The following is an 11,189-nucleotide window of genomic DNA, read 5'->3' as shown; positions in this document are numbered from 1 at the left end:
TTTCCTACAAATAGAGTCATAAAGTATGTACTCTTTGTGTCTGGTTTCTTTCATTCATAATCGTTTTGAGATCCCTCCCTGTTGTAACATCTATCAACAGTTCATGCCTCCTTATTGCTGACTAGCATTCCATTCCAAGTTATCTCTTCCCCTGTTGGTGGACACTTTAGTTACTTCCAGGTTTGGACTGTGACAAATATGCTGATAGGGACATAAACGTACAGGCACTTGTATGGACATAAGGCTTCCTTTTCTCTTGGGTAAGTATTTGGGAGAGGACGGCTGGGTCATACGGTAGGTATGCTTACCTGTTTAAAAGGCTGGGAACTGTTCTCCAATGTGTTTGTACTAGTTCGCATTCTCCCCAGTGGCATGTGGGAATTCCAGCTCATCTACATCCCCACCAGCACTAGCTAAGGATGAGGACTTTGAATAAGTGTGCAGTGGTGCCTCCTTGCGGCTGTAGTTTGCATTTTCATAATGAAAAGTGATGCTGAGAATCTTCTCATATGCTTTCATTATCTGTCACTCTAATTATCATCTTCGGTTAAGTGTCCATTCAAATCTGTTGATCTTCCCCAGAGCCCCCTTTGGGTTGGGACAGATGAAAACGAATAGCAAGATGAAAGGCTAGAACCTAATCATCTCAATATTCACACTAAACGAAAATGGTCTACACACCTGAATTGAAAGACAAAGATGTTCAGAAAAAAGCAAGGCACTAGTGTATGCTTCCTATCAGAAACAAAAACTAAATATAAAGACACAAGTTAGAATAGATGGGGAAAAGACCTAGCATGCTAACACTAGTTGAAAGAAAACCACGTGGCTATATTAATACTAGATTTATGAACAATGATTATTGTTAGGTATAAAGAAGGCCATTTCTTAGTGATAAAGGTATGAATTAATCAGGAAGATATAACAATCGTAAATATTCATGGACCTAATGACAAAGCTTAAAAATACACGAAACCAATATTGGTAGAACTGTAAGAAGAATGGACAAATCCATAATTTTATTCCTCTTTTGATAATTGATAGAAAAAAAAAAAGAAAAAGACCCATCAAAGGCAGACTTGTAAACTATCAACCAACTTGACCTAGTTGATATTTCTAAGATGCTCTGCACAACGAGTAGAAGGTACGTTTTCATCAAGTGCACACAGAATATTCACTAAGACCGACCGCAGCAAGTCAATGTCTCAGTAAATTAAAAGTATTCAAATGGTACAAAGTGTTTCATCTGACTATAGCGGATTTAAGTCCGAGATCAGCGGCAAAAGGAAATCTGGAAAATCCACAAACACTTAACTAAATATAACACACTTATGAATAACCTATGGGTCAAAGAAGGAATTCAAAGAGAAATTGTGAAGTATTTTAATCTAGGTAAAATGAAAACACAACATATCAGAATTTGTTGCACACTACTAAGGCAGCATGCAGAGGGCAATTGATAGCACCAAATATCAGGAGTGAGAAAGGTGACATCACTTACAAATACTAAAATGATAAAAATGGTAAGGGATCTTTCTCTGCATTCATCCCTTCAAGAATACATATTTCTTTATAGCATACATAAAATGGTAAAAAAAACAACAACCCCAAAACATGGAACAGAGTACTGACCATTTAGGCCACGACACAAATTGCAATGAATTTCAAAGAACTGGGATTATACAGATCACTTTCCATCACCATAAGGTAATCAAGTCAGAAGTTAGTAACGAGGTAAATTTAAAATCCCTCAAAGAAATTAATAACCATACTTCTAAATATATCATGAGTTAAATAAAATAACACATTTATTTGAAAATCTTTTGATCTGAACAATAATGAAGATATTACATAGCAAACTTGTGGGAAGCCATGAAAATAGTATTTTGAAAGAAATTTATAGCCTTGAATGCTTATATTAGAAAAATATAAAGGCTGAAAATGAGTTAAGCCCTTAGATAAGACAAAGAATAAAAATAGTAGTAAAGAAGTAGAAAAGGAAAAAAAGGTCGAAGGGAGATAAAAATAAAGATATGACTATGAATGGACTAGGACACAAAGAAACAGTAGAAAGTTTCAAATAAACCAAATGTTTACTCAAATATAAATAAAACAGGGGCGCCTCAGTTGGTTAAGCATCCGACTCCGGCTCTGGTCATGATCTTACGGTTCGTGGGTTCGAGCCCCACGTCGGGCTCTGTGCTGACAGCTCGGAGCCTGGAGCCTGCTTCGACCTCTGTGTCTCCCTCTCTCTGCCCCTCCCTTGCTCATGCTCTGTCTCTCTCTGTCTCAAAAATAAATAAAACATTAAAAAAATTTTTTTAATATAAATAAAACAGACAAATATCTGGCCAGATTCCTTGGGGAAAAAAAAGAGCTAAAATGCAAAAAAAAAAAAAAAAAATTAAGAATAAAAATGATAAAATAACATATACAGAAGATACAGTCATAGAATATTATAAATATTGCTTTTGCCAATATATTTGAAAACTTAGATGAAATGGCTGAATTTCTAGAAGAACATAAGTTACCACAACCGACTCAGGAATAAAGAAAATCTGAACAATTTTACAACAATTAAAAAATCAAATCAGGGCTAAAACCTATCTCTTAAAGAAAACACTGTAGCCTGCTGGTTTTCCAGGAAAGTTCTATTGCAATGTACAAGGACAGATTATTCTGGTCTTTCACAAACTCAAAGACTAGAAAGTTGGTCACAAAACTTATTCATGAGGCAATAATAACCTTGAGATCACGAGCAAACAAAGGTACGACAAAAAAGGAAAAGAACAAAAACACAAAAATTCCTAAGTAAATACAACCAGGCTTTATCCCGAGGATATAAGGTCATGTAACATTAGAACGTCTATAAATCGAATTCACTCACCCTAACTTAGTAAAGGAGTAAGTACATGCACTCATTTCAGTAGGCACAGAAAATAAAATGATAAATGTTTACATCTCTTTAGGGGGAAAATACTCTATTAGAAAACTAGAAATAAGAGGGAGCTAACTTAATTTGATAAAGGGTATTGTTCACTTACAGCAAACGTAATTCTTAGCCGTGAAGCACCAGAAGCATTGCCTTCAAAAGAATCAACAAAATGTATTTACTATCACTGCTTCTATCAGCCTGGTACTGGAGGCCCTGGTCTATAAGGCAAGAAAGAATTTCTTTGGAAAGTAAGACATGATCATGATGTGTATATAGCGCAATTCAAAAGGCTCTTCAGGTACATTAATAATGAAGGTTGAATGAAGTGTCCCATCCAAGATCCACGAGCAAACGTTAACTGTATTTCTATACACTGGCAATGAAAAAATTAAAAGTATACAATTAAAAAACTCCACCAAATAGACGTAGGAATAAGTTGAATAAAAAAAAGCAAGTTTTAGAAAAGTTTATCTTCTGGAAGATGTTTAAAAAAGAAGTTAAGTGGGGAAGTGTACCGTGTTTATGAATTGAATTGCATGAGACATACGAATGTCTGTTCCTCGTATGCTGATCTCTGGAATTTCAGTAAAAATTTCAACAAGACTTAGAGTTCTAATTCTTTTTTTTTTTAATTAGAGAGAAAGAGAGAGCGAGAGAGCGAGAATGTGTGTGAGCAGGGGAGGGGCAAAGGGAGAGGGAGAGAATCTCAAGCAGGCTCCGCGCCCAGCGCTGAGCCCAATGGGGGGCTTGATCTTATGATCCTGGGATCATGATGTGAGCTGAAGTCGAGGGTTGGGCGCTTAACTGACTGAGCCACCAGGTGCCCTCTCAACAGAGCTCTCATTCCAAAAACCTTATGAAAATAGGGAAGGTTAGGAGTGGGTGTGACATTCGTGGAGAAGAATTTTCAGGGATTGTATTAGACGTTAGACGTTGACTTATACAATTATAAACTTTCCCCTCAAAGACTCCATAAAGTAAAAAGACAGGTCAGAATTTGGGAAAAGACAGAAGCAGCCCACCAACCACACAGGATTAATAACGTGTGTTATTAACACATTAAAAAACTCAATAAGGAAACAAGCCGAGAGGAAACTGGACAACAGACTAGTTAATGGAGGAGGCAGCAGGAGTAGTCAGTCAACATCAAAAGAATAGATCTAGAAGATACAACTGCAGAGTGACGTGTACATAAAATGCAGTGAGGGGAGTGACAGTCTCAGTCCACGGGCAGCTACTAGTAGCTTCCATAACCTTTTATGATCTCTGAAATTGCTCGGAAAATCACCCGTGAACCAGGGGTGAAGATAACAAAGGCGATGATCTGAAGGAGGGCCTACGACCGGGGCCCAGATGCCCAGCCACTTGGCAGTGGAGGCGTAGCCCTGGGCCCCGGCCAAGTCGCCCGCCACCTTCCCATCCCTAGACGTTGTGGAGGGGACGGATGCCGTCAAGCCCGGGCAGCGCCGGTTCGGGAAGCTTGTGTCGAACGGGGACCAGACCGTGTGGTTGGCCGCAGAGGTCTCGCCGCGCGTGTCCGATCGTGGAGGTCCCCACGGGAGCCGAGCTCGGGGCGCCCCAAGTACAGGCACCTCGAACCCCCTCCTGGAGCTTCTCGTGGGTTGGGGGGGGGACACTAGCGTGGGAGCCGGGGACGAAGGGCTGGGAATGGTGCAAGACGGAGCAGCTGCGGTCCGGATGCCGGAGGCTGCTCTGGGCCCACTCTTCCCCAGAAGTTTAGGTTTCGGCAAAGCTTCTATTTCCTGGCTTTTTCAAACGTGGTGAGCTGGCTGGGTACCGGGAAGGTGGACCGATGAGGAGTGTCAGGTTATGCCAGGGCAGGGGGGCGGCCGGCAGGTAGGGGGAGCTTCCTGTCCCCCTCCCCCCCCCCGCTCATGTGAGGCCTGGTCAGCTACCCCACTTGCCTCTTTGGAGGTGTGGGTGTGCCCTGGAGACTCTGCCCGCTCTTTACCTGTCTCGTGTGGGTCTCGGCTCATTAACAACCGTGTTGTGCCCAGACCCGCCCTGGTGGCTCCCGTTAGGCTCACAGGATGCCCTTCAGCTACAAGGACCAGGAAAGTTTGAACAACTTTCAAAACGCAAGGCCTGGGAATTACACAGCACCGGTGTGGCCACAAAACGAAGTTGGGGGTGGAGGTTGGAGGGAGAGGGAGAGAGAGCCTTTGAAACGGAGGCCCCCACAATAAGTGATGAAGTCAGGCGCTGTGATTTGCCAAGGCTCCACATTAAGGAGTGCTTACCGGCTACCAGAGAGGGTTGCCCACCTGGCAGGACCCTCATCCCAAGTCACCGCAGCTCGGGTGGGGTTACGCACGACGTGACCATCCTCCTAGAGCGCTGCCCAACCTGGGACTGTGAGACCCGCGTTGCCCATCTGGTCGGGTTGGTGCCACACTTGAGAAAACGGTTTGATATCCTGTGGAGTTAAAGATAATGTGTGCGTATGACTCACCCGTTTCAGTCCTAGTTAATAGAGCTTAGAGACATTTTGGCGTATGTGTGCCAGAAGCTATATCCAAGAACGTTAAGAGCAGTACTGTGCATGAGAGCAAAAATCTGGAAATAACTCATATTCCCATAAGCAAAAGAATGGATACATAAATTGTGATATAGCAATACAGTGGAATATTATATAGCAATAAGAAACGAAATACAGTCAGGTTCGGCATCGTCTTAGAAACGATGCCCCGTAAAAACAGGAAGGTTCTGGAAAATATTCATGCCATGATATTATTTTTATAGACCTCCAAACCAAAATAAAGCAATGTGCCTTTAAGGATACATGTGTGATAAAATTCTACAGCAAAGCAAGGGGAATGGTAAACACAAATTCGGATGATAGTTACTTATCCAGGGGCCTGGCGTTGGGGTCGACAGGGTGATGGAGTAAGGATGGGGTGTGCGGGTAGATTTAACGGTATTGGTCATTTTATTCCTTTTTCCCAGCTTTAATGGGCTGATAAAATTGTATATATTTAAAGTATACAATGTGATGATTTGATATATATATATATACACACACGTTGTGAAATGATTACCGCAATGAACACAATCTATCAACTCACATAATTACCTTTGTGTGTGTGTGCGAGCGTGCGTGCGTGTGGTGAGGACATTTAACTTCTACTCTTAGCAAGCATACTCAAGCATGAAATACATAGTCACCGTGCTGTCCACCGGATCCCCAGAACTTACTCATCTTCCAACTGGAAATTTGTACCCTTTGCCCAACACCTGCCTATTTCTGCCATTCTACTTTGTTTCTGTGAATGTGGCTTTTTTTTTTTTTTAACCATTCCGTATATGAGTGAGATCACACAGTATTTCTCTTCCTTTTTCTGGCTTATTTCACTTAGCATAATGTCCTCTAGGGTTACCCATGTTGTCACAGGGGCAAGATTTCACTGTCTTTTTGACGGCTGAAAGACATTCCATTGCATAGAATGTTTTCTTTATCCATTCATCTGTTGATAGACATTTAGGTTGTTTCCAAATCTTGGCTGCGGTAAATAACGTGGCCATCAACATGGTGGTGCGGTGCAGATATCTCTTGGGAATGCTGATTTCATTTCCTTTGGCTATACGCTCAGAAGGGATTGCTGGGTCATAGAGTAGCTCCATTTTGAATTTTTGGAGGAGCCTTCATACTGTTTCCCCAAGCGACTGTGCCAACTTATAGTCTCCACATCCTCGCCAATGCTTGTTACCTCTTGTCTTTCTGGACCATCCGTCCTAGTGGTTGCGAAATGGTATCTCACCGTGGTTTTGATCTGCAAGCATTTCTTTGATGATTAGCCCCATTGAGCACCTTTTCGTGTGGGCCATTTCTGTGTCTTTGGAAACTTGTCTGTTTAGGTCCTTTGCCCATTTAAAAATTGGATTCTGTTTTCTTCTATCCAGTTATATGATTTTCTTGTATATTTTAGGTACTAACTCCCTGTCGGCTAAGTGGTCTGCAAATACCTCTCCAATTGTGTACGTTGTGTAAGTTCCACACATCTGTGAACTGTCTACCTTCCCTCCTGTGATTGATTTCTAGTTTCGTACCGTCACGGTCGGCGACGATACATGATATGATTTCAATCTTCTTGAGTTTGCTAAGACTTGTTTAGTGACCTCACACATGATCTATCTTGGCGAATGTTATGTGGACCCCGGAGAAGAATGTGCATTCTGCTGCTGGTGGACGGAGTGCCCTGTATGTGCCTGTTGGGTCCGTTTGGTCTGAAGTGTAGTTCAAGCCCAGCGTCTGTGTTTTGTCTGGATGAGCTCTCTATTACTGAACGCGGGCTACTGATGTTTTCTACCACCGTTACACTGCTGTTTATTTCTCCCTTCGGATCTGTTATTTGCTTGATGTGCCTAGGCACTCCGATGTTAGGCGCGTATGCATTTACAGTCATTACAAACTTTTGGTGAACTGAACTCTTCACCGCCGTATAGTGACTTTCTTTGTCTCTTGTTCCAGGTTGTGACTTCAAGTCTGTTTTGTCTGAGGATAACCTGCTGTCATTCGGTTTTCACGTGATTGGAATATCTTCCCCCGTTGCTTCACCTTGAGCCTATGTGTGTCCTTGAAGCCGAATTGAATCTCTTCAGGAAAGTACATAGTTGGGTTTTTGAAAACAAATGAATTCAGCCGCTCTGCATCTTTTGATTGGAGAATTTAATTCATTTACATCGAAAACAATTATTCAGGTAAGCACTTGTTATTACCATCTTGCTAATTTTTTTTTTCCTGGGTGGGTTGTAGGTCCTTTCTTCCTTACTGTTTTCCTTCCTGATTTGATAATTTTCTGCAGTGCCGACTTTTGATTCCTTTCTCTACCTTTTGTGTATCTCCCATTGATTTTTGCTTTGTGGTTACCGTGAGGCTTACATGAAGTGTCTTATAGTTACAACAGTCTGTTTTAAGCTGACAACGATTTAACTGCAATCACATAAAAAAAAAACAAAAAACCTCTGTATTTATACTCCTCACCACATTTTATATAGTAGACTCCATGCCCGGCGTGAAGCCCAACACGGGGATTGAACTTACAACCCTGAGATCAGGACCTGAGCTGAGATCAGGTGTCAGATACCTAACTGACTGAGCCACCCAGGTGCCCCCATATTTTATATTTTTGATGTCACAATTTACATCTTTTAATGTTGTTATCCATTAACAAATTGTGCGAGCTATGTTTCTTTTAATACATTTTCCTTTACCGTTTTTACTAGAGTTAACTGATTTTTAAAAAATATTTGGGGCGCCTGGGTGGCTCAGTCGGTTAAGCGTCCGACTTCAGCTCAGGTCACGATCTCGCAGTCCGTGAGTTCGAGCCCCACGTCGGGCTCTGGGCTGATGGCTCAGAGCCTGGAGCCTGCTTCCGATTCTGTGTCTCCCTCTCTCTCTGCCCCTCCCCCGTTCATGCTCTGTCTCTCTCTGTCCCAAAAATAAATAAACGTTAAAAAAAATTAAAAAAAATATTTATTTATTCCTGAGACAGAGAGAGAGAGAGAGAGGGAGGGATAGCATGGGTGGGGTAAGGGCAGAGAGAGAGAGGAAGAGAGAGAGAATCCCAAGCAGGTTCCGCACTGACTGTGTGGACCCCAACGCGGGGCTCAAACCCACAAATCATGACATCATGACCTGAGCCGAAATCAAGAGTCGGACACTTAACAGACCGAGCCAACCCCGGTGCCCCTGGAGCTACCTGATTTAAACACTACCATTACACTTTATTCTGAATTTGACTATGTATATACTTACCTTTACCAGTGAGCTTTACACTTTCGTAGTTTTTCACATTCCTAGTTTACTAGTTGGTGTCCTTTTATCTTGAAGAACTCCCTCCAGCATTTCCTGTAAAGTAGGTCTGGTGGTGAGGAACTTCCTCAGCTTTTGTTTGCCTGGAAATTTTTTACCTTTCCACTTCTGAAGGACAGCTTGCCTGGAAAAGTACTCCTGGATGGCAGTTTTTTCTTTCAGCATTTCGAATATCTCACCCCACTCTGCACGGTTGCTGCTGAGAAATCTGCTGATCGCCTAATGGGGGTATGTAACGAGTTTCTTTCCTCCTGCTGCTTCTGAAATTCTTTGCCTTTGATTTTTTGACAGTTATTTTCTTTCCTTTTAATTTATTTTTGAGAGAGAGAGCATGTGTGGGGGAAGGAGGAGAGAGAGAGAGAGAGAGAGAGAGAGAGAGAGAGAGAGAATCCCAAGCAGGCTCTGTGCTGTCAGTGCAGAGCCTGATGCAGGGCTCAGACTCATGAACTGTGAGATCATGACTTGAGCTAAAGTTGGAGCTCAACCAACTGAGCTACCCAGGCGCCCCTTGATAGTTTTTTCCTTCATGTGTCTCGGCAGAGTCCGCCTCAGGTTGAATCTGGAGAACTATGGGCTTCATGCACTTGGGTGTCCCTATCTCTCCCCACATTTGGAAAGTTTCCAGTTGTTATTTCTTGAAATAAGCTTTGTACCCCTTCCCCCTCCCCCTGGGACTCCCATAATATGTCTATTGGTCATCTGATGATGTCCTATCCTTCTCATACGTTTTCTCCACTCTTCATTCTTTCTTCTTCTCTGGATGATTTCATATGACCTATGTTTGTGTTCACAGATTCTTTCTTCTGCTTAGATCTAGTCTTCTGTTGATGCTGTTGATTGCATTTTTCATTTCATTCATTCTTTTCCTCAGCTCCAGAATTTTTGTTTGGTTCTTTGTGAGGTTTTTTTTTGGGGGGGGGGCTCTAAATACTCTATTTTTTATTTTATTTTTATTTTTATTTTTTTTAATTTGTTTTTATTTATTTTTGAGACAGAGAGAGACAGAGCATGAACGGGGGAGGGTCAGAGACAGAGGGAGACACAGAATCGGAAGCAGGCTCCAGGTTCCGAGCCATCAGCCCAGAGCCCGACGCGGGGCTCGAACTCATGGACTGCAAGATCGTGACCCGAGCTGAAGTCGGAAGCTTAACCGACTGAGTCACCCAGGCGCCCCAATACTCTATTTTTTAAAGTTTCTATTTAGACTCCAGTTAATTAACATACAGTGTCATATTAGTTTCAGGTGTACCATCCAATGATTCAACACTTCCATTCATCACGACAAGTGCTCATCATGACAAGTGCACTCCTTAAACCCCATCACCTGTTTCCCCCTTCCCCCTGCCCATCTCCCCTCTTGTTAACCATCACATTTTTGTTTGTGTCATTTTTTATAACTTCTATTTCTCTGTTCTCATTTTGTTCATGTATTATTTTCTTGATTTCTTTGAGTTGTCAATTTGTGTTTTCTTGTAGCTCACTGAGATTCCTTAAAATGGGTGTTTTGAATTTTTCATCTGGTAACTCATAGATCTTCATTTTGGGGAGGTCAGTTGCTGAAAATATATTGTGCTCCTTTCATGATGTCATAATGGTTTCTTGATTTTTTTTCAGGTTCCTTGAAACTGTGTGTTGCTGTGTTCACATTTGGAGAGGCAGTCACCTCCACCTGGCTTTGGGAAAGAGATGTCTTCACCAGTCAGCCTGGCTAGGGATTCTGAGGCTTAAACAGACCTTTCTTATGAATGCACCCACTCTACACTTCTTGTTTCCTCTTGAGAAGAAGTTTGGAGATTGTATGTTTTCTAGTGATCCTGCAGAGTCAGGTGCTGAGAGCCTTCTGTTTGTTTGCCTAGGGTGGTGCCCTGGAACGTTCAAGTTCGTGTGCCTTTTCCAAATCCCACAGAATTGGGCTGGTTTTCCGTACATGCTCTTTAGCTGTCTGCAAAGGCTCACACTTGCTGTCCATGGGAAGATGGGCAGGGAGCCAGCCACAGAAGAGGAGGGTAGGTGAGGTGCGTGAGCCACTGGGGGTGCCCGTGGGCCACTGAGGGGTTCTGCAAGCAAGATGTACCCACTGGCTTGTAGGCAGGCTTCCTGATGGAGTCCCTGAAGTGCTGAGTAAGATCTGATGAGTTCCGAGTCCTGGTTGCTGTGTTCCCAGCCTTCCTCGACTCCTCAGCTTTGCAGATCACTTCACCATTCGGGGTGGATGAAGAAAGTGGTGGGCCTTTTGGGTAGCATCTCATACAACTGGGAAACCTGGGCACTCATTCACATGCTCTTACTTTACCACATGGGAGAAATCATTGGCTGGGGGGAGGTCTCTCTTGGCACTGAGCCGTACTGGCTACAGAGGGGTGATGTAGGTAAGGTCACTTTTTCAATGTGTCGATTGTATTTTTTTCTCCAGTAGTGTGC

Source organism: Acinonyx jubatus, chromosome B3 (genome assembly GCF_027475565.1).
Source record: "Acinonyx jubatus isolate Ajub_Pintada_27869175 chromosome B3, VMU_Ajub_asm_v1.0, whole genome shotgun sequence".
NCBI classification, from domain to species: Eukaryota; Metazoa; Chordata; class Mammalia; order Carnivora; family Felidae; genus Acinonyx; species Acinonyx jubatus.
Note: the sequence above shows the minus strand (reverse complement) of the source record.